The sequence below is a fragment of the Spinacia oleracea genome, chromosome 4, assembly GCF_020520425.1.
Source record: "Spinacia oleracea cultivar Varoflay chromosome 4, BTI_SOV_V1, whole genome shotgun sequence".
Taxonomy (NCBI): Eukaryota; Viridiplantae; Streptophyta; class Magnoliopsida; order Caryophyllales; family Amaranthaceae; genus Spinacia; species Spinacia oleracea.
In genome coordinates this window covers 39,804,247-39,826,502 of record NC_079490.1, presented here as the reverse complement: position 1 = coordinate 39,826,502, position 22,256 = coordinate 39,804,247, and positions in this window count along the sequence as shown.

Here is a 22,256-nt window from a genome sequence, read left to right as displayed (position 1 = left end):
TCTCATTTCCGTGAATCGTTCTTGGATTCATTACCAATCACGGAAATTTACTGTTACCTTTAAAAGGATTTACTGCAGTGCAAGATATTTAATTATAAACAATAATTAAAACATACATTGAAGCATGCAAAGTCTAAACATTTATCATGAATAATAACTTGAAAATTAAAGCAATCATGCAATTCAAACAAGTTATTAGCATTTTATTCGAATTTATTGTTCCGGCGGTGTGAATAAAATGATTCCAAGATCCTAAAAACCATTAAAGAATTAAGCACATTATGTATTTAGACTCAATTCTAAAATCTTTTAGGTAAGCTAAAGCCTTTTGCTAATAGCCTAGAAACTACTCTTGGTTAATAGGTACGTCTAAGGACTTATTAGGTAAACCTATCGACTTTGCCACGACATAAAAGGACTCCTTACTTATATCGTTGAGTTTCACCAAAACTAACATGTACTCACAATTATTTGTGTACCTTACCCCTTTAGGATCAATAAGTAACACCTCGCTGAGCGTAAAACTATTACTAGATTGATGTAAAGGTTATCCAAGTAAGTGTTATTTTGGCATGACACCTTTTAACTCAATTTTTAAGTTTGAAACTTAAGGCTCTTACTATGTTGGTTAGATTTTAAGTGAACTAAAATCCTTAATCATGCAACATAATCAAGCCACAATCTCATGCATATTTAAGACATATTTAAAAGCAATAAGTAACTTAAAGCATGCATAAAATAAATGTGATCTAGTATGGCCCGACTTCATCTTGAAGCTTCAACTTCAAAGTCCGTCTTGAAAATGGTTAAAAACTTCGTCTTGAATTTCACCGTGGGAGGCGCCATTTTCTTTAAACAGGATAAGCTATAATTAAACTAAGTACAACTATTTGATGGTACGCATATCATATTTGAATTGAAAAACAAACTTTGGTGCATTAGACCAATTACATTCAAATTAATGGTACGCAAACCATATTTTCTATCCTATTTGGGCCATACTAGTCACTTCATAACCTGCAAAACAGTACATATACAATATATACCATTCACCCATTCATTATCATGAATGGCCCACATAGCTGGTTAGTAAAACACATTGTATGCATCACATAAATATTTGCAGTAATCAATTAAGGGCACCAATAATCTACCAATTATTCAGTCCTTATTAATTCTAATCAAGTTGTTTAACCTTAAAGGATTTGTAGACCTAATCCAGAGTTTATGACTACAATGCTCCCACTTAAACCAATAACTTTATATGCTTTACTAATTTTAAACATAAAATTGTATTTCTTGTCTAACCAGAAACATACAAGTTTAATTAAAATTTAAAGCTCATATAAAATTATAATCAAATCCATTTAATTTATTTTATTTTTCAGTTGATTTAAATGAATTTAAATTAATTCAAGGTTTTTAATTTTAGTAAAATAATTAATATAAATTAAAATTTATAATAATTATAATACTCAAAATTAAAATCCAAGAAAACAATTTAAATTATCAATTTTAAAATTAATTAAAATTATTTTTGAACTGAAAATTTCAAATTAAAATTCAAAACGACTCAATCGTAACACGACGAGCACTTGGGCTTGCGCCCAAGCCCCATCGAGTGCACGACCGACCGCACGCCCATGGCACAATGCAGCAGCAGCCACGCGCAAACGCAGCAAGCCAATCCACGCTTGCGCGCAGCCTGCTCGCCTGCATGCATCGCAGTAGCTACCGAAGGAGTGCTCGCTCGCTAGGCGCAAGCAAGCTCTCGTGGCGAGGCAGCGCTCGTTGGTGCGCGGAGCAGCGATCGTTGGGCGACCTAGCTCTCGTCCTCGCACGCGCGCCTCGTCCTGTGCCACGCCCATCGCCCTTCGCCCATAGCACACACCACACACGCCCAGGCTCCCTTGTCTCGTGCGCGCGCCATGCCTTGGTTGCTCGCTGCATTCGTACCGCACGGGCGACGAGCTCCCTTGCTCGTCGTCGCGTGCCCGCACTATACAACACCCCTTAAGGGTAACACGTGGCGTCCTTTTCTTTGTGCGTGCAACGTTTATAAGCGAATTTTATAAAAAAAATAAAATTTTTAATTTAAAATTAATGACAAATTAATAAAACATATTAATTTCATAATTTTAGGGCGAAAAAAAATCGAAAATTTATTAATCAATTAATTTCCGATTAACATGGATTCAAATCTAGGTCATAAAAGTTTAAAATTTAACATAAATTAACAATTTTTATGGTGGTTTTTAATCATGGATACCTAATTAAATTATTAATTAATTATGAAAAACAAATCAATTCTAAATTATTCGAATTTCAACAAATTAATCATAATTACAAATTAGGTTGTATAATTAACAAGTCTAGGCATTCAAAGTTGTTAAACATATACTGTAGGTCAATCAAAAACTCAAGATTTATCTACAAGAATCGCAAATATTCAATTTAACATCTTAAATTTACAAACTTTTGCGTTCGAAAAACTAAACCTCCGAAAAGTCATAGTAAGGCTTCGAATTTGGGAATTCTGGGTTTGGCCGAAAAAATACTTTTTTAGTCAAAATTTTAGAATGCCTTTTACATGCGGAATTGACACAAAAATCACTCGATTTGGATGAGTAACGAAGAAACTGCTGAAAAACTTCAATGTTCTAAGAATTTCGGCTAAATAGGTTGCAAGTGTTTGGCTGATTTTTGCTTCAAAATATTACCTTTGAATACTTCAATGTTGTATATAAATTTGTGACCCTAGGCCCCTATTTATAGAGTTATGGAAAAGGACTTATAATCCTATTAGAATACTAGTTTCATTTAATTAGAATCCTGCTAGGACTCTATTAAATAAACTTTATCTATTAGGATTAGGATTTAATCATATGAAAAATTCTAATAGCTATAGGATTCGTTTTGCACACAACCGTACACGAGAATGAGCACGAGCACAGCCCGCGTAAGCCTCGCGGCCCACGCGAGCTGCACTTGCTCGCAGCCCATTGTCGCAGCCCACGACTGCTCCGCGCGCGCCACATGCCTTGGCTGGGCCTGGCATTGCGCTAGGCCTGGTCGAGGCTTGGCGAGTGGTTTGTTGCGCTTTGGCTTGCTGGGCGACGGCCTGGCTTCGTGCTGGGCCTTCGTCTAGCGAGCCTCGTCCGATGCTAATTCGTACGATACGCTTCCGATTAAATTCCCGATTCCGGAATTCATTTCCCATACGAACAATATTTAATATTTTCGATTCCGAAATTAATTTCCGTTTCGAACAAATATTTAATATATCCGTTTCCGGAATTATTTTCCGATTTCGATAATATTTCCGATTCTGACAATATTTCCGTTTCCGGCAATATTTCCGATTCCGGCAATATTTCCATTTCCAATAATATTTTCCGATACGTACCATGTTTCCGTTTCCGGCAACATTTACGACTTGGATAATATTTATATTTCCGATACGATCCATATTTCCGTTTCCGGCAACATCATCGTTTCCGGAGTATTCATTTCTTGCTTTTGACGATCTCAGCTCCCACTGAAACCAAGATCCGTCAATTCCGAATATCCATAGATGGAGTATTTAATGCCATTAAATACTTGATCCGTTTACGTACTATTTGTGTGACCTACGGGTTCAGTCAATAGTAAGTTGTGGATTAATATCATTAATTCCACTTGAACTGAAGCGGCCTCTAGCTAGGCATTCAGCTCACTTGATCTCACTGAATTATTAACTTGTTTAATTAATACTGAACCGCATTTATTAGACTTATCATTAAATGCATACTTGGATCAAGGGCATTATTTCCTTCAGAAACTTGCGTCCGTATAGCCTGTAACAATTAATTCATAATCTCCACCATAGACCAGGAATTCATCTTTGTGCCTTTTCAGGTACTTCGGAATATTCTTGGCAGCAGTCCAATGTGCCTCTCCTGGGTCTGATTGGTATCTGCTCGTAGCACTGAGTGCATACAAAAAATCCGGGCGTGTACATATCATTGCATACATTATTGAACCAATCAATGATGCATATGGAATCCCACTCATTCGTCTACGCTCATCAAGTGTTTTTAGGCACTGAGTCTTGCTTAGAGTCATTCCATGAGACATGGGTAGGTAGCCTCGCTTGGAGTCTGCCATCTTGAACCTTTCAAGCACCTTATTGATATAAGTGCTTTGACTAAGTCCAATCATCTTTTTAGATCTATCTCTGTAAATCTTGATGCCCAGTATGTACTGTGCTTCTCCTAGATCCTTCATCGAAAAACATTTCCCAAGCCAAATCTTGACAGAGTTCAACATAGGAATGTCATTTCCGATAAGTAATATGTCGTCGACATATAATACTAGAAAAGCAATTTTGCTCCCACTGACCTTCTTGTATACACAAGATTCGTCTGCATTCTTGATGAAACCAAAGTCACTGACTGCTTCATCAAAACGTATATTCCAGCTCCTTGATGCCTGCTTCAATCCGTAGATTGATTTCTTTAGCTTGCATACCTTTTTAGCATTCTTTGGATCCTCGAAACCCTCAGGTTGTGTCATAAACACAGTTTCTGTTAAAACGTCGTTTAAGAAAGCGGTTTTGACATCCATCTGCCATATTTTGTAATCGTAATATACAGCGATTGCTAACATTATCCGAATAGACTTTAGCATTGCAACTGGTGAAAAGGTTTCATCGTAATCCACACCGTGGACTTGCCTGTAACCTTTTGTAACCAATCTAGCTTTGAAAACTTCAAGTTTCCCATCCTTGTCCTTTTTCAGTTTGAAAACCCATTTGCTTCCTATGGCTTGGTAGCCATTTGGCAAATCGACCAAATCCCACACTTGGTTTTCTGACATGGAGTCTAATTCAGATTGCATGGGTTCTTGCCATTGCTTGGAGCTAGGGCTCGTCATAGCTTGTTTGTAAGTCGCAGGTTCATCACTTTCAAGTAATAGAACGTCATAGCTCTCGTTCGTCAAAATATCTAAGTATCTTTCCGGTTGAGATCTATATCTTTGCGATCTACGCGGGGTTACATCTCTAGATGGTCCATGATTCTCACCAGATACTTCTAAATATCCCTGAGTTTCATCTTGAATGTCATCTTGAGCATTCTCTAGAGTTTGTTCTTCGACTCGAATTTCTTCGAGGTCTACTTTTCTCCCACTTGTCATTTTGGAAATGTGATCCTTTTCCGAAAAGATACCATCTCGAGCAACAAACACCTTGTTCTCAGATGTATTGTAGAAGTAATACCCCTTTGTTTCCTTTGGATATCCCACAAGGATGCATTTGTCAGATTTTGGATGAAGTTTGTCTGAAATTAATCGTTTGACGTATACTTCACATCCCCAAATCTTAAGAAAAGACACATTTGGAGGCTTTCCAAACCATAACTCATATGGAGTCTTTTCAACAGCTTTAGACGGAGCTCTATTTATAGTGAGTGCAGCTGTATTTAGTGCATGTCCCCAAAATTCTATTGGAAGTTCGGCCTGACCCATCATTGATCTAACCATGTCTAGCAAGGTTCTGTTCCTCCGTTCCGACACACCGTTCCATTGTGGTGTTCCAGGAGGAGTCAATTCTGATAGAATTCCACATTCTTTCAGATGGTCATCAAATTCATAGCTCAGATATTCACCGCCTCTATCAGACCGCAGTGCCTTAATCTTCTTGCCTAATTGATTCTCTACTTCACTCTGAAATTCCTTGAATTTGTCAAAGGATTCAGACTTATGCTTCATTAGGTAGACATAACCATATCTACTGAAGTCATCAGTGAAAGTGATAAAGTAGCTGAAACCACCTCTAGCATTTGTACTCATTGGTCTACATACATCTGTATGGATTAAACCCAATAGTTCAGTTTCTCTTTCTCCAACTTTAGAGAAAGGTTGCTTTGTCATTTTGCCAAGTAAACATGATTCGCACTTACCATAATCCTCTAAGTCAAATGGTTCTAGAATACCTTCCTTTTGAAGTCTTTCCATGCGTTTCAAGTTAATATGGCCTAATCGACAATGCCACAGATAGGTGAGATCTGAATCATCCTTTTTGGCCTTTTTGGTATTTATGTTATAAACTTGTTTGTCGTGATCTAATAAATAAAGTCCATTGACTAATCTAGCAGATCCATAAAACATCTCTTTAAAATAAAACGAACAACTATTGTCTTTTATTAAAAAGGAAAATCCCTTAGCATCTAAGCAAGAAACAGAAATGATGTTTTTAGTAAGACTTGGAACATGGAAACACTCTTCCAGTTCCAAAACTAGCCCAGAGGGCAACGACAAATAATAAGTTCCTACAGCTAATGCAGCAATCCGTGCTCCATTTCCCACTCGTAGGTCGACTTCACCCTTGCTTAACCTTCTACTTCTTCTTAGTCCCTGTGGATTGGAACATAAGTGTGAGCCCCAACCTGTATCTAATACCCAAGAAGTTGAATTAGCAAGTATACAGTCTATAACGAAAATACCTGAAGATGGAATGACTGTTCCGCTCTTCTGATCTTCCTTTAGCTTTGGACATTCTCTTTTGTAATGGCCTATTCCATGACAATAAAGACAGCATGATGTGGACTTGTCCTGCTTTGTTTTAGCATTGCCCTTGGACTTTCCACCTTTCTTGAAGTGTCTCCCTTTAGCCTTGAGTAAATCTTTGGCTTCATAGTCGAGTATTATCTCAGCCTTTCTGACTAGGTGAACAAATTCTGTAACTGTTTCTTCTCTTGGTTCACTTAGGTATAGTTGCTTGAAGCGACCAAACCCACTGTGCAGTGAATTGAGCAAGATAGAGACTGCCATCTTTTCGCTTATTGGTGTCCCTAGCAGATTTAGGCGATCAAAATATGAAAGCATAAGATCCACATGCATGGTACCTTAGTGGGACGCCTACCCTTTGTTTAGTGCGAAGGAGCTGAACATGTGTTTCTTGGACCTCCATCCTATAACACCTGTTGGGAGAACTAACCTTTAGACCAGACATTGATTCAATCAACTCATGGACGTTCAGGTCCCTGTCCTCCGTGCTTCCACGACAGATATCCCTCAGATTCTTGATGAGCGTAAAAGGTTCGTAAGCTACAAACCTTCTAGCCCATTCATCAGGGATATTATTCAGCATGAGACTCATAACCTTTTTGAGATCCGCATCCCAGGCGGCAAATCTTTCAGGGGTCATGTCTCTGGCATAGTAGCTTGGCATGGGATGTAACAGTACATACTCAAGTCCATTGAGTCTGACTATTTCAACTAGCTTAGCTTCCCATTCAAGAAAATTTGTTAGGTTCAGCTTGACCATAAGCTCAGAACCCATGATGATGTTTTGATTGTTGTTTACCATAGTAAAACTACAATTGAAGAAGAATAAACAAATAAATAATCATTCACAGTATCTCTTAATAAACTTAAATTCTAGCATACATGCAAAATTTAATGTTCATTAAGCATTTTATTCAAGTTATGTGTTCCGGCAGGTGTGAATAAAATGATTCCAAGACCCTAAAAACCATTGAAGAATTAAGCACATTATGTATTTTGACTCAATTCTAAAATCTTTTAGGTAAGCAAATGCCTTTCGCTAATAGTCTAGAAACTACTCTTGGTTGATAGGTACGTCTAAGAACTTATTAGGTAAACCTATCGATTTTGCCACGACATAAAAGGACTCCTTACTTATATTGTTGAGTTTCACCAAAACTAACATGTACTCACAATTATTTGTGTACCTTACCCCTTTAGGATCAATAAGTAACACCTCGCTGAGCGTAAAACTATTACTAGATTGATGTAAAGGTTATCCAAGTAAGTGTTATTTTGGCATGGCACCTTTTAACTCAATTTTTAAACTTTGGAACTTAAGGCTCTTACTATGTTGGTTAGATTTTAAGTGAACTAAAATCCTTAATCATGCAACATAATCAAGCCAAAATCTCATGCATATTTAAGACATATTTAAAAGCAATAAATAACTTAAAACATGCATAAGATAAATGTGATCTAGTATGGCCCGACTTCATCTTGAAGCTTCAACTTCAAAGTCCGTCTTGAAAATGGATTGGAAACTCCGTCTTGAATTTCACCGTGGGAGGCGTCATTTTCTTCAAATAGGATCAGCTATAGTTAAACTAATTACAACTATTAGATGGTACGCAGACCATATTTGAATTGAAAAACAAACTTTGGTGCATTAGACCAATTACATTCAAATTAATGGTACGCATACCATATTTTCTATCCTATTTGGGCCATACTAGTCACTTCATAACCTGCAAAACAGTACATATACAATATATACCATTCACCCATTCATTATCATGAATGGCCCACATAGCTGGTTAGTAAAACACATTGTATGCATCACATAAATATTTGCAGCAATTAATCAAGGGCACCAATAATCTACCAATTATTCAGTCCTTATTAATTCTAATCAAGTTATTTAACCTTAAAGGATTTGTAGACCTAATCAAGAGTTTATGACTAAAGGCTCTCACTTAAACCAATAAATTTATATGCTTTACTAATTTTTAACATAAAAATGTATTTCTAGTCTAACCGGAAACATACAAGTTTAATTAAAATTTAAAGCTCATATAAAATTATCATAGAATCCATTTATTTAATTAAATTTTCAGTAGAATTAAATAAATTTAAATTAATTCAAGGTTTAATTTTAGTAAAATAATTAGTATAAATTAAAATTTATAATTATTATAATATTCAAAATTAAAATCCGAGAAAACAATTTAAATTATTTAATTTTAAAATTAATTAAAATTATTTCCGAACTGAAAATTCAAATTAAAATTCAAAACGACTCAATCGTAACACAACGAGGAACTTGGGCTTGCGCCCAAGCCCCATCGAGTGCACGACTGATCGCACGGCCATGGCACAATGCAGCAGCAGCTACACGCAAGGGATGCACCGCTCGCTAGGCGCGAGCAATCTCTCGTGGCGAGGCAGCGCTCCTTGGTGCGCGGAGCAGTGCTCGCTGGGCGACCCAGCTTGCGCTCTCCCGCGTGCGCGCCTCGACTTGTGCCACGCCCCATCGCCCACCGCCCATGTACAAAGCACACACGCCCAGGCAGCCTCGCCTCGCGCGCGCAACATGCTTGGTTGCTCGCTGCATTCGTACCGCACGGGCGACGAGCTCCCTTGCTCGTCGTCGCGTGCCCGCACTATACAACACCCCTTAAGGGTAACACGTAGCTTCCATTGCTTTGTGCGTGCAACATTTATGGGCGTTTTTCATAAAAATTTAAAAATTTTAATTCAAAATTAATGACAAATTAATAAAACATATTAATTTCATAATTTTAGGGCGAAAAAAAATCGAAAATTTATTAATCAATTAATTTCCGATTAACATGGATTCAAATCTAGGTCATAAAAATTTAAAATTTAACATAAATTAACAATTTTTATGGTGGTTTTTAATCATGGATATCTAATTAAATTATTAATTAATTATGAAAATCAAATCAATTCTAAATTATTCGAATTTCAACAAATTAATCATAATTACAAATTAGGTTGTATAATTAACAAGTCTAGGAATTCAAAGTTGTTAAACATATACTGTAGGTCAATCAAAAACTCAAGATTTATCAACAAGAATCGCAAATATTCAATTTAACATCTTAAATTTACAAACTTTTGCATTCGAAAAACTAAAACCTCCGAAAAGTCATAGTTAAGGTTCGAATTTGGGAATTCTGGGTTTGGCCAAAAAATAGTCTTTTTGTCAAAATTTTAGAATGCCTTTTACATGCGGAATTGACACAAAAATCACTCGATTTGGATGAGTAACGAATAAACTGCCAAAAAACTGCGTACATATAATTAAATAAACGCAATTTGCAATTAATTAACAATTACGAAAATTAATCACCCCTTTTAATTCTTTGCAAATTTGTAAAATTTAACCATGTCATGCAATTTAGATTATGTAAATAATAAGAGGCTCGTGATACCACTGTTAGGTTATGATTCATATGACAAAACATAAATCATGCGGAAAACCTTAATGCCAGGAAACATATTATTTACACATAATCAGTTAGCATAATTTAGGTGCATACACTTTGTAGCGTGCCCTCCCTAGCTGCGCCCGAACCGAACAAGAACAAGTCTTTAGGACTCCAAGTGTCGTCCCTCCGTAGATAGTCCACAGCACGTCCGGATCCGCCTTAAGATTGACCAACTAGAATCGCCCTTAAGGTACTATAATTTTAGGCTATTTATGGGCAAGAATGTGACTGATTTTTCTGCTCAAAAATCACTGCTTTTATTGTATGAATACTTGTTGAAAAACTCGTATATACATTTATGACCCTAGGCATATATTTATAGAACCATGGAAAGGATTTCGAATCCTGATAGAATACTAATTAATTAATTAGAATCCTTTTAGAACTCTAAATAATTAATTTAATCTTTTAGGATTAGGATTTAATCAATGCACGAATTCCGATAGCTTTAGGATTCGTATAGCACGCACACGTGCACCATACGAGCACCGCACGCCCATGCGCATGGCTCGCGGCCCACGCTGAGTGCACGACGCTTTGGCCCATACTTCGCAGCCCATTCGTTTGGTCCGTGCGCGCGCCAAGCTTTGGCTGGGCCTGGCCTTGCGCTGGGCCTGGTCGAGGCCTTGGTGTGTTTGTTTGATGTGTGTGGCTTGCTGGGCGACGGCCTGGCTTCGTGTTGGGCCTTTGTCTAGCAAGCCTCGTCCAATGCTAATTCGTACGATACGCTTCCGATTATTATCTCGATTCCGGAATTCATTTCCGATACGAACAATATTTAACATTTCCGATTCCGGAATTAATTTCTGTTTCGAACAAATATTTAATATTTCCATTTCCGGAATTATTTTCCAATTCCGATAATATTTCCGATTCTGACAATATTTCCGTTTCCGGCAATATTTCCGATTCCGGCAATATTTCCATTTCCGATAATATTTTCCGATACGTACCATGTTTCCGTTTCCGGCAACATCTACGACTTGGATAATATTTATATTTCCGATACGATCCATATTTCCGTTTCCGGCAATATCATCGTTTCCGGAGTATTCATTTACTTGCCTTTGACGATCTCAGCTCCCACTGAAAACAAGATCCGTCGATTCCGAATATCCATAGATGGAGTATTTAATGCCATTAAATACTTGATCCGTTTACGTACTATTTGTGTGACCCTACGGGTTCAGTCAAGAGTAAGCTGTGGATTAATATCATTAATTCCACTTGAACTGAAGCGACCTCTAGCTAGGCATTCAGCTCACTTAATCTCACAGAATTATTAACTTGTTAATTAATACTGAACCGCATTTATTAGACTTAACATTAAATGCATACTTGGACCAAGGGCATTATTTCCTTCACTTCATGCCTTCATGAAAATAGGCACAACATTTTGGGACACCCAAAATGGAAAACATGCACTATATTTTGGGACGGAGGGAGTATAACGTATTAAGAGCCATGTGTAATCCCCCGTAAATTTATAAATTTTATTAATATATTTTAACGTATAGTTAATTATATTTAAATAGAATTTACGAATTTTAGTAATAAATATATAATTAATGTATATTTATTTCATTTAATTACATTCTAAATATTTTAACGATTTATGCAATCAAAAATAATTTTAGAATTTTATTTTTAAAAGAATTTGAATTACGAAAACACGTTTGAATTTGGATAATTCTCCTAATCGGTTTTGGATTCAAACACTAAAACACAATTCTAATCCTAGCCCAAATAAATAAACCCATAATTCCCTATCCATGTTTCAGTTTCACGTGAAACAAGAATCTTAATTCTCTCCTTATTCAACTTTACATGAAACAAAAAAAACAAAAAAAGAAAACAAAACAAAACTCTCAAACCTCTTCCTCCCTTTCACGTGAAGAGGTAAACTCAATCTCCTCCTTGCTTGTTGCCCCATCGGCCAACCATCACCCGACCGCTGGCGCTGACCTCCTCCGCCTTCCGTTCAGTTCTCCCTTCCCCCCCCTCCTTCTCTTCTCTTTCGTTTTTCTTTTTTATTTTTTTTCTCTTTTTCGTTTTTCTTCATCTCCTCCTCACTCGCTGCTTTGTGTACTCGAACCAGCACCACCACTTGCAGACAACCTCCACCGAGCACCGCTGGCCACCACTCCACCAGCGACGCTGCCCCCAACCGTCGTCGTCTCTGCTGCCAGCCATCAAGCCGATTCTCTTTCTATCGTTCCTCTTCATTTTCCTCGTGCCTTGTTTTCCCTTCACATGTCGTTGCAGACGCACCGCCTGTCGACCCCACCACCAGCGCACCCCACCAGCCCCTGACTAGCCTGCTACCGCGCCGCCCTGCCGCCGGCCAGCACTCCCTCCTTCTCTCTGTTTTGGTTATTTCCTTAAAACCCTAAACTATTTAATGTTTTAATTTTGTTTTAGTAAGTTAATTAATGTTTTCATGCCTTAAAATTATGATTTTAATTATGTAAATATAGAATTCGGATTTATACATTTACATAATGAATTTATTAATTTTCAGATTTATTAGTTTTGTTAAATAAGGGTTTTTAATTAGCAAACAATGAATATTCAAGGTTTTAATATTTTAAAATCATGGTAGGATGATTATAAGTTATTATTTTTATGATTTTAAGTATGTTGGATATATTTTGGAGTAGTTTGAAATTAATGTATATTGCTGGAAAATTGTAAAGGGGCATGTTTATTGGAGTTTATGATAATTGGCGATCATTAGTGTGGTAATCACTATGTTAGGAGGTTTAGTAGTTAAGTTTTGATATTGGAAAATGTTTTGTTTTTAGGCGGAGAGTTCTCTGTAGGCAACGTTTGAGATTTTTAAAGTGGCCTAACAATTTGTTTACACAAGGTACGTACATACTTGTGTGTTTGTGGATGTGTTCTATTGTAATACCTCGTATTTTTCTATAATTATATAATATATTTTATTATATTTATAAAGCTTTTCGTTGTATTTATAAAGTATTTTTATAAATTCAATTCCATTTAATGAGAATTAAATGCATTTTATTTTTAATTAATTTAATTATTAATTAATTACGAAAACCGTATTTTTATTAAATAGATTCAACGAATTTATTTAATCGGGATTTGTTGGGTCGTATTTCGAAAACGAATTTAATTTAATTAAAGCCCAGTTGATGTCCCATGATCAAACCCAACAAAGCTTGCAAGGAGTAAATCTAATTGAGCCCGGAAATAAGCCCAACTCAAACTACCATAACCTAACCCATATGGGAGAGAAAAATTATAAATAGACCCTCTCATTAAACCCTCACAAAAATTTCAGCACTCCCTCTCTCCCCTCTTTTTCTCTCTCATTGCGGCACCCTCTCCTCTCCTCTCTCGTCCGACCAGATTGCTTGCAGCCCAAGGCACTCGTGCCAAGCCCCTCGCCCAGCCTCACGCGTCGTTGCCTCGTCCCGCAGCCCCGCAGCGCAGCGCCCTTGCTGCTGTGCTGTGTCGCGTGCCCCTACGTCCCGCCCCGCAGCCCCGCAGCGCAGAGCCTTGTGCTCGCTGCTGGTGGTGTTGTGTTGTGTGCCCCGTGCCAGCGCCCTCTCCCTCTCGTCGCCCTCGCTGCACGCTACAGCGCTGCTCGCATGTGCTGCCGTGTTGTTGTCGTTGTTGTTGCTCGACGCTCCACACACACAACAAATCAATTGTTGTGTGTGTGTGTTGTTGTTGATTGGTGATAATCAATTGTATACTTTTAATTTCAGATTTTAAATTTGTTTTAATTACTATGATTATTTAATATTTGGGTTATTTAAATTGATTAGAACGGTTGTGAACACCGTATTGGTTTATTGTCGTATTTAAATTAAAGAGATTGGTTTTGATGATTGAAATTATTATTTTCAGATTCAATGAATTAATAAAGTGTCAATTTTTGAAGTCAAAACATGGTTTTTATGATAACCTATTGTTAGGGTTTTAATTCCAATTGATTCAGCGATTGATTCACATAATTTAATGACAATTTAAATTATGGGAATCAACTTAAATTTTCAGATTGTTTATAAGCTTTAAAAAGTTGGTTTTTAATGGTTTTAAAGCTAAAAATTCAATGTTTTTATGTTAGGACTTGAGTTGACTATTTGAGACTATTAAATTAACGATTAACGATTGATTTCTAATTAAACTAAGGGTTTTAGAATCTTAAATAGTTTCTGGAAATTAAGTAAACATGGATAATAATTAAGTTTCTCCTTTTGTGTTTATAGGAGTTGATTTCTAGAAAGTCGTGATTCGCACAGTGGCCCCCCGTACTTAGCTATTCCAGGTACGTACAAGACTAGGGTGACCGCCCATCCCTTGAGGACTTTGTGAAGTGTATTGAATGCGAATCATGTGAACTTATATGTTGGGAATTCATGTTTGATGTGTAGACAAGCATGTGATTATTATTATTGAATCTATGTGAACGATCATGTTATGAATTGAATTATGCTTTATAGATTCTGTTGAACTATCATGTTATGGACTTTTATAATTGTTGAATTATGTCAAGCATGTTGTTCAAGTTGGTTTGCATGTATGAGTATTGCGTATGCAAGTTATTATTATAATTATTATGCTATAGTACATGATGTCTAGCATATATTGAGCCTACTGAATATTGCCAGAGAGCAATATATATTCTACCAAGGGGTAGAATATGTTAGAGAGTCTATGTGAATTGAATTAAGGACAATTCGTGCTAAGGGCACACCCCGCTTGTTAATAGGCAATGTCGGGTTATCTCAAACAGTGTTTTTGAGAAGGAACAATGGGAGTAATTTCACTTGAGTCTATGTTTGATCACAAGTCCTAAAGGATTAAAAATGAAGCGTCATTGTTGAATTGTTTAATTGCTTAATTGTTTGCATGTTATGTCTTGTGTAGGGTATTGAGTCGCCTTGAACATAACATACTAATTAACGTAAAGTGTAACCCGAAAGAGCTTCAAAACTCTTGGAACGTATATACCTTGAGTATGAACAATGGGGGGAGTCTTGCCGGAAAACTTGTACTCCTTGAATGATACAAGACGTTGTTTCATTCTTCTTTTTATGCCGTTGTGCATTGGAATTCCGTCGGTATGGCCCGACTGTCGGTAGTAGCCCGACTTATTATTTGGTGTATGGTTGGCTCCCATCACCCTTTCTTTCCTTTTGAGGATACTTTATTTTACCCGTTCGAAGCTACTTTTTATTAAACTGTGAGTCAAGAGTCGTGTCAAGTGTCGAGTCTTGTCTCCATGTTTATTTGTATATTATATGGCTTTTGCATGTGGATCATTTAATTCGTCGAGTGAAGCATGTTAGGATAGAATGTTATTCTAGCTTGTTCGTATTCAGCTTTGCTGACTTCGTGCTTCATGTCTTCAGGTCATGGCCTTTGCCTTAATGACCCTATGATGATCCATCAATTGCATTTGCGTTGTTGGGGAGTAGAATTTTAATAAAGCAGGTTTGTAGAGATAACTTGCGGGAGAAGTTATCATGGGATTCGTGTTGAGAGTTTAATCTTCCGTATTTTATAAACTCTACTTTTATTAGTCATGACTACTACTATCGCTACTATTTATAGTTAATGGATGTTTAAATGGTTTAATACTTTGGTTTTGGGCCTCAGTGGTTCCAACCTGTTTTAATAATCATAACTATTTATTTAATATGTTTTGAAAGTTAGTTATTTCCGCTGGGTAATTCAGGTAAATAGCCTTAGCCGTTATCACGGTGGCGGTAATATCTTGGTAATTCTTGTGTTTTAAGTTGGAAAATGTTTTATAAAAAGCAAGGAATTATTAGGGTGTTACAGCTATTGTGAAAACCTTGTTGAATATATTGATGAAATTGTGTATGTTGGAATTTCATGTTTAACGTCGTTGGATGAATGCGTTTAGCATAGAATTTTATTATGAGAATTATAACATGTTAGCATAATGGATGATTGATGCAAGCATGTCGGTTGGAAACTTTATATTATTTTATATATATATGGGTTTAGATCGATTGATCTTTGTTCCCTTTTAACATTTCGCTACTGTATGAGGCCCGAGAACCTTGTTTAGTAAGTTGATACTTTACATCTATATAAAGGTGGTTAACCATTGTTAAAGGAAAAGTTGAATTAATTGGAATGAGTTCTTTATTGATAACTTTGTGATCGCTTACTTAATTCCAAGATAAAAACAGTTGTGAATACTTGTTGATTATGTGATTTATGTGATTGACGAGTCATAACAAAGTATTAATTGATAAATCATGTAAAGTGCAACTGAATAGCAATAGCTTTAGACTGTGCACGTCTGAAGTGACGGAAAAACAGGAGTTAGGGTTCATGGTGGTAGCCCATGGCCTTTTCTTGGACCGGATTGATCACCGTGTTCTATTTATTCAAAATTTCCTCGATATCACAGGTCACTGAGGTTACGGAGTCGCGCCCGTACCTCGTCTTCCTTAGTGAAGACTTCTGGTTGGACAACTCGGTCCATTGACTATTTCTATTAAAATAATATCAATGATATAAAGGTCTAGTCTAGTCCAGTCAAATGTAGTATCCAAGTCAATATGTTTATTCTTTAGTAGAAATATTTATTCATTGATTTAGTATGTAGTACTCAGCTTTGCTGATTACGTGCTTTGTTTGTGTGTGTTGATCATGGCTATGCCTTATTGATCATGTGATGACCCGTTTTGGTGAGCAGTCTCTAAGGATCAATAAGCATTGCCCATCTACAGGTTTGAAGATGATGCATCATTGGTTTCGGGACTAGAGAGCTTGTATTTAGTTTTGATTTGCTAAGTTGACTTTGGTTTGTTTAATTGGACTTTAAACTTGTTAAACTAGCTACATTGACTTTATTTTCGTTGATTGGTTTTGGAGTTAAATCCGTAGTTGATTATTTATAAACTTAAAGTTAGTTTTATGTTTTCCGCTGCAAAATTCTGAATAAGCCGTTACGTTTTCACACGGGTGATAATACTTTGATAATTCTCTATATTTATAATTTATAAAAAAGGTTATTCTAGAAAAGGGAGAATTGTCAGGGTGTTACACCCTGATTTTTGGTTTTATATTGTAAAATTCTAACACGGACATCCCGATTAAAAAAGTTAATGTTGAGGTCATCGAGGTCATATCCAGCAAACTTTTATTCAAATTTAAAAAAGTAACAATTGTGTAGTATGCTTGATATTTATGAAGCAGTAAAAAGAAGATTATATTGTCCATCTCTCATCTCTTAATAACATCTTCTTCAAATTACATGAATTGAATCCTTGCGAAGTATTTTTTATATATATAATATTACTTGTTAACAATTGTTCAAGTTGTAATGTTGTTAGTTTATTACGTACGTACAACATTATTGGTGGTGGAAATGTGGAATGTTAACCTGTATTATTATTCGATCATGATCAAAAAAAAAATTGGTTATCGTTAATAATTAATTTGACTGAGGTGTTATACTTTATTAAATTGATTAGAAAATAATATAAGTTAGTTACAAAAAAATAATTTAATTGTTGCATGTTTTCAAAATTTATAAGATATATTTAAAATTTTCTCCTGAAGATTTGTATAGAAATTGTAAATCAGTATAAATATTTTATTTATTCAACTTTCATTTTTGAGTTATGTAAGTTGATTTTATTATTTTCTTTATTTTTTAATGTTATCAAATTTTCTAATATAGACGGTGAATAAGATTTGAGGGAATGGGGTTTATCATCATCTATACCTAGTATTTAAAAAAGGAAACCAAACCTATTGCCACGTGTCCATCCTACTACTTCCTAATTCATGCCATTTACCTATTGCCACATGTCCATCCTACTACTTCCTAATTCATGCCATTTATTAAAAAAAAAGAGAAAGGGGAAGGGACGTGTCATCCTAATAAAAAAAAAAAGAAAAAAAAAGAAGGGCAAACAAAATCACCATCACCGCGCAAAAGGAAATCCCCAAACTTCCCCATTGCCATCTTCCCATTTACTCCATCTCAAGTCTCCATTTATCATCCTTCAATTCATCAGTTACAAGATATTAATCTCTCCATTAATTGTTTCTTGATTCTTTAATCTCATCAATGTCCTATTTCATCTTCAATTGGAATGTCACAAACTTCAATTGAATCTCCACTTCAATTCGTCCTCTTAATACAACATTATTCTCAAATTCCACCTTCAATTTGATCCACCATCTTCTTTAAGAGCTTCTATTTATAAATCAATTCCTCCCAATTCCATTAATAATTTAGTAAATTATGTCGGTTACACTTCGTAAACACAAACGGCCACTGATTTTTCTACTCTCATCTCTAAATCCAATTCTTACCCTATTTAACACAGTAGATATGACAACAGTAATGCTATGACCGTGCGCTACCCCGACACAGGTACCTTTTTTTACCTCCTCTTTCCTATTTGGGTTTATCGGTTTAGTTGAGCATTTGATGTTAACATGTAGTTTGTATTGTGTGGGTGGAATCTTTGTTTCATTGCGTAAGATTGAGGTTGAATGTGTACCAAGACCAGAATAGTGAAGCCAAATCAAGTCTTTTGAAAATGCGTTTCCTGTGTTGAGTTGTGCCATGTTTTTTTTTTCCCATTTAATTATAGTACAGAGTATTTGAAAAAGTATTCTTGATTTTGATATCCGGGAAAGTTATAAACAATGATCCATCAAAGATAAGCTATGTTTTTTTTACTTATGTTAAATAGTTGGACTCCCTGTGATATTATTTTGGGCGGTTCTGTCCTTTTTTTATATCAGGAATTGGTTTTAAGTTTGTTTCTGGACACAGGTTCTTGAGTTAATTGTGTACCCCAGCGTTCGGTATTCAGTAATTCCGACAGGCCTTTTTAAAGGTGATCCCTTTTCTCTACTTTGTTTGCTACATCCTGAAATTTCTGCACTACTATGCACTTTTGATCATTTTGTTTTTGATATTTTGAGAAAGAGGACTATAATGTACTTCATTTATTTGTAACTTACCCGGAAACTGTACCAGAGTCTCGGTCAAAATAGTACTATGTATACCTTGTAGCTGCAATATACAAGTAGATACTTAGTTATTAGCTACCTGATATAACTTCTCGCCTTTTGGTAAAAGGTTGTGGAGACATGAAATTCAAAAAGGGTTCTGTAAAATCCTTGAAGTAAAGTAGTGATTACTGATTAGTAAACAAAGTAAACTTGAAAGCATGTCATAAATTGATTAAAGGCCCAACACTCAAACTGACTTTGATACCATGTTCAGTTTGCTAATCATTTCGCCAATTATAGGAAGCTTTCCTATCAAAAAAACAAAAAGACAATTTTAACATACTCCGTACTTAGCAACTTAACATACTTATATGAAGCTGATATGAAGTTTATGAACAAGTTCTAACATAGTTACATACTTCGTATTTCATTATGTATAAACAACCAAAACGGGGTCTAAAAGATGATACGAATAGTAAATATTTGTACATGGTACAACTGATAATGCTGGGCTTTAGCTGCGTGAAAGGGGTATGTAGCATTGTCGCGAGCTCGGAAAGCCCAATATTTTAAGTTGACCAATATGAGTGAGTGTTGTTAGACGATAGACACGGGTTCTGTTTGATTGGCGTAAAATATTTTCAGTGAAAAATGAATTTTCAAAGAAAATATTTTCTAAGGAAAAATATAAATCTTTATTGGGTTTCTTGCAAAAAAAATCATTGAAAATGGAAAATAGGGGAAGGTGGTTTACTCCACATAAATCTACATTTTGCCTTCCTTAACTGTCTTAAACTCCTGCAAGTTCTGTAGGATGAATCTAACAGTGTAGAACATGTGAACGTTGAGTTTTGGTACTGAGCAGATAGAATACAATAGTGTTAACAATTTGACTGTCTAACACAGCTGATGATAATTTAAAAAAACCCTTTTAGTTTAGGTTATTACCCATTCATGCAATGGTGTTTGGGTGATGCCAGTTTCATTTTTGGCAGTGTTCAGGTGAGTGATGTGAATTGGAAACACTCAATTAAACATATCATGTGGTAGTGTTCTTGTACAGACCATCAAAAGCAACAACTTCTTAATTCTGCTTAGATGGTGTTCCTTTCAATAAAATTTGTTTGATTTGTCTAAAACTAATTCAATTACCAAATTAAAGATGAAAATCATCAATATAATCACCACCTTCAGCCTAATCTATTCCCAACTTAAGAGTTTATTTGACATTATAATTAAGACTTGAATGTATATTCAAGGGACTTAGTATTCACCTTCTTTTCCAATTTGGTTGTTTATGGGACATACGGAGTGAAATCACCTTCCATGAGTATATTTGTCTCCTACAATATACAGAGGAAAAAAAATCTCAACTCCTATGCATTCGCATCTTTTGGTTTTTGATAATTTCAGAATTTTTTCACAAATGCAAACCCATTGAGGGACTAAACATTAACTTAATTTTCCAATTTTTTTAAAAGAAAATGAAAAATGGCAGGAAACTCAGAAAAGACAAGTAGAAGGTTGTTGTGAAGCTCACAATGAACAAGGAAGATTTACCAATCAAGGTTTATGGTAAACTACACAAAGACATTGCACAAGCCTCTGAAGATGCAGCAAAACAGCAGTGAAAATTATTCAACAAACATATAATTTCGATGTAGACGACATTAACTATGAAGTATGCATGCAACAAAGGAGAAAAAGACGTTTAGCCGAGATTAAGCTAGCCACGGAAGAGATGAGCTTTAATGATCTTAAGCGAAGCTACTTTGAAGTTTGTGATGAGAATAGAATTTACCGACAACATCTACAAAATTTAGGGCATTTAAATAAGTAGAAAAATATCTACTAAGTCAAAGTATATTAGTTTTTTGTTTGGTGCAATAGTCAAACTATATTAGTTGGATTATTATCTATTTAGAAAATTTGCCGAATTTATGTTTGCAGTCCAATTGAATAATACCCTTTCAAAAACAGCATCACAACAACATAGGAAACACCCATAACAACAGCAGACACAAACACTAACCAAGAACCAGTCTAACTTCACGACCAACTTCTCCACCAGGGACAAAGCTCATGAAACAACAGCAACAAGACACTTCAAAAAGCTCAGCCTAGGAACTAGGGACCTATGTTAAGTGTTTTAAAATAAAAGCACAAAAACAGAATGTTTAGTTAAGCAATGTAGGTAGAACTCTAATGTGGCTAGATGAACATGCCAGGGAGTTGGTAGCTTCTGTCAAGGAAAATCCCACAACAAAAAAACAAAATGCAAGCACTCTCTTCTTTCCATTTTTACAACATTGAGAAATCAATCATAAGTTCTCAACAAACACTAGACAGGGATTCAAACATTTTAAGTGGCCATTTAACAATTTTGAGTACCATATGCAACATCAGAGGATATAATCTTACAAATGGTCAATAATGTTTGTATTATTGTAGCTAGGTGTATCCTCTAAATTAATGCATCAATAGCTTACCATACTTGCATTCGTTGACTAATCATTTCATGAACCCATGGAAAACACAAAAGACACCATCCACCTTAACATATGTATACAAAAAATCATTACCACGTAATACAACAACACCCGGCAACCATACTCCTCGAATCAGTACTTACTCACCAACATCTACCCACTACTACAAGAACAACGCCTCCGAAACAACAGAAACATAAAGACAAAACAAAAAACAAAACTAACAACTAGTGATGCACTCTAAACACATTAGATCAGTCCAATACCAATAAACAACCCAATACGAGGAAACAACAAAGAAAAAAAAAACCGTTCGTAGAACGGGCACAAGAACTAGTTCTATTTTAATAACATAGACCGAGAGATACAAGGTATTGCAACCAACCAATGCCAAACTTTGTAGCTTAAATGCACCACCTTACAACTAAACATCAGAGTTGTTCTAGTGGTTCTAACTAGAATTGTTTATATTTATTAAAAAAAATACCATAAATTTTGTTCAAGTTCGTTGGATTATACTCTATCCGTCCCTAAAACATTGTCTCATATTCATTTTTGGATGTCTCTATTTGTTTGCAACATACCTTAACTAGTAATTTTTTTCACTTTCTTTCTTTCTTTCTTTCTTTTTACGGATATTTCATGATATGCCCCCGAGTTTTGCCATAATTCACAAAACGCCCATAAATACCCCAAATATCCCTTCATGACGTCACCATCCTCATAATCAACC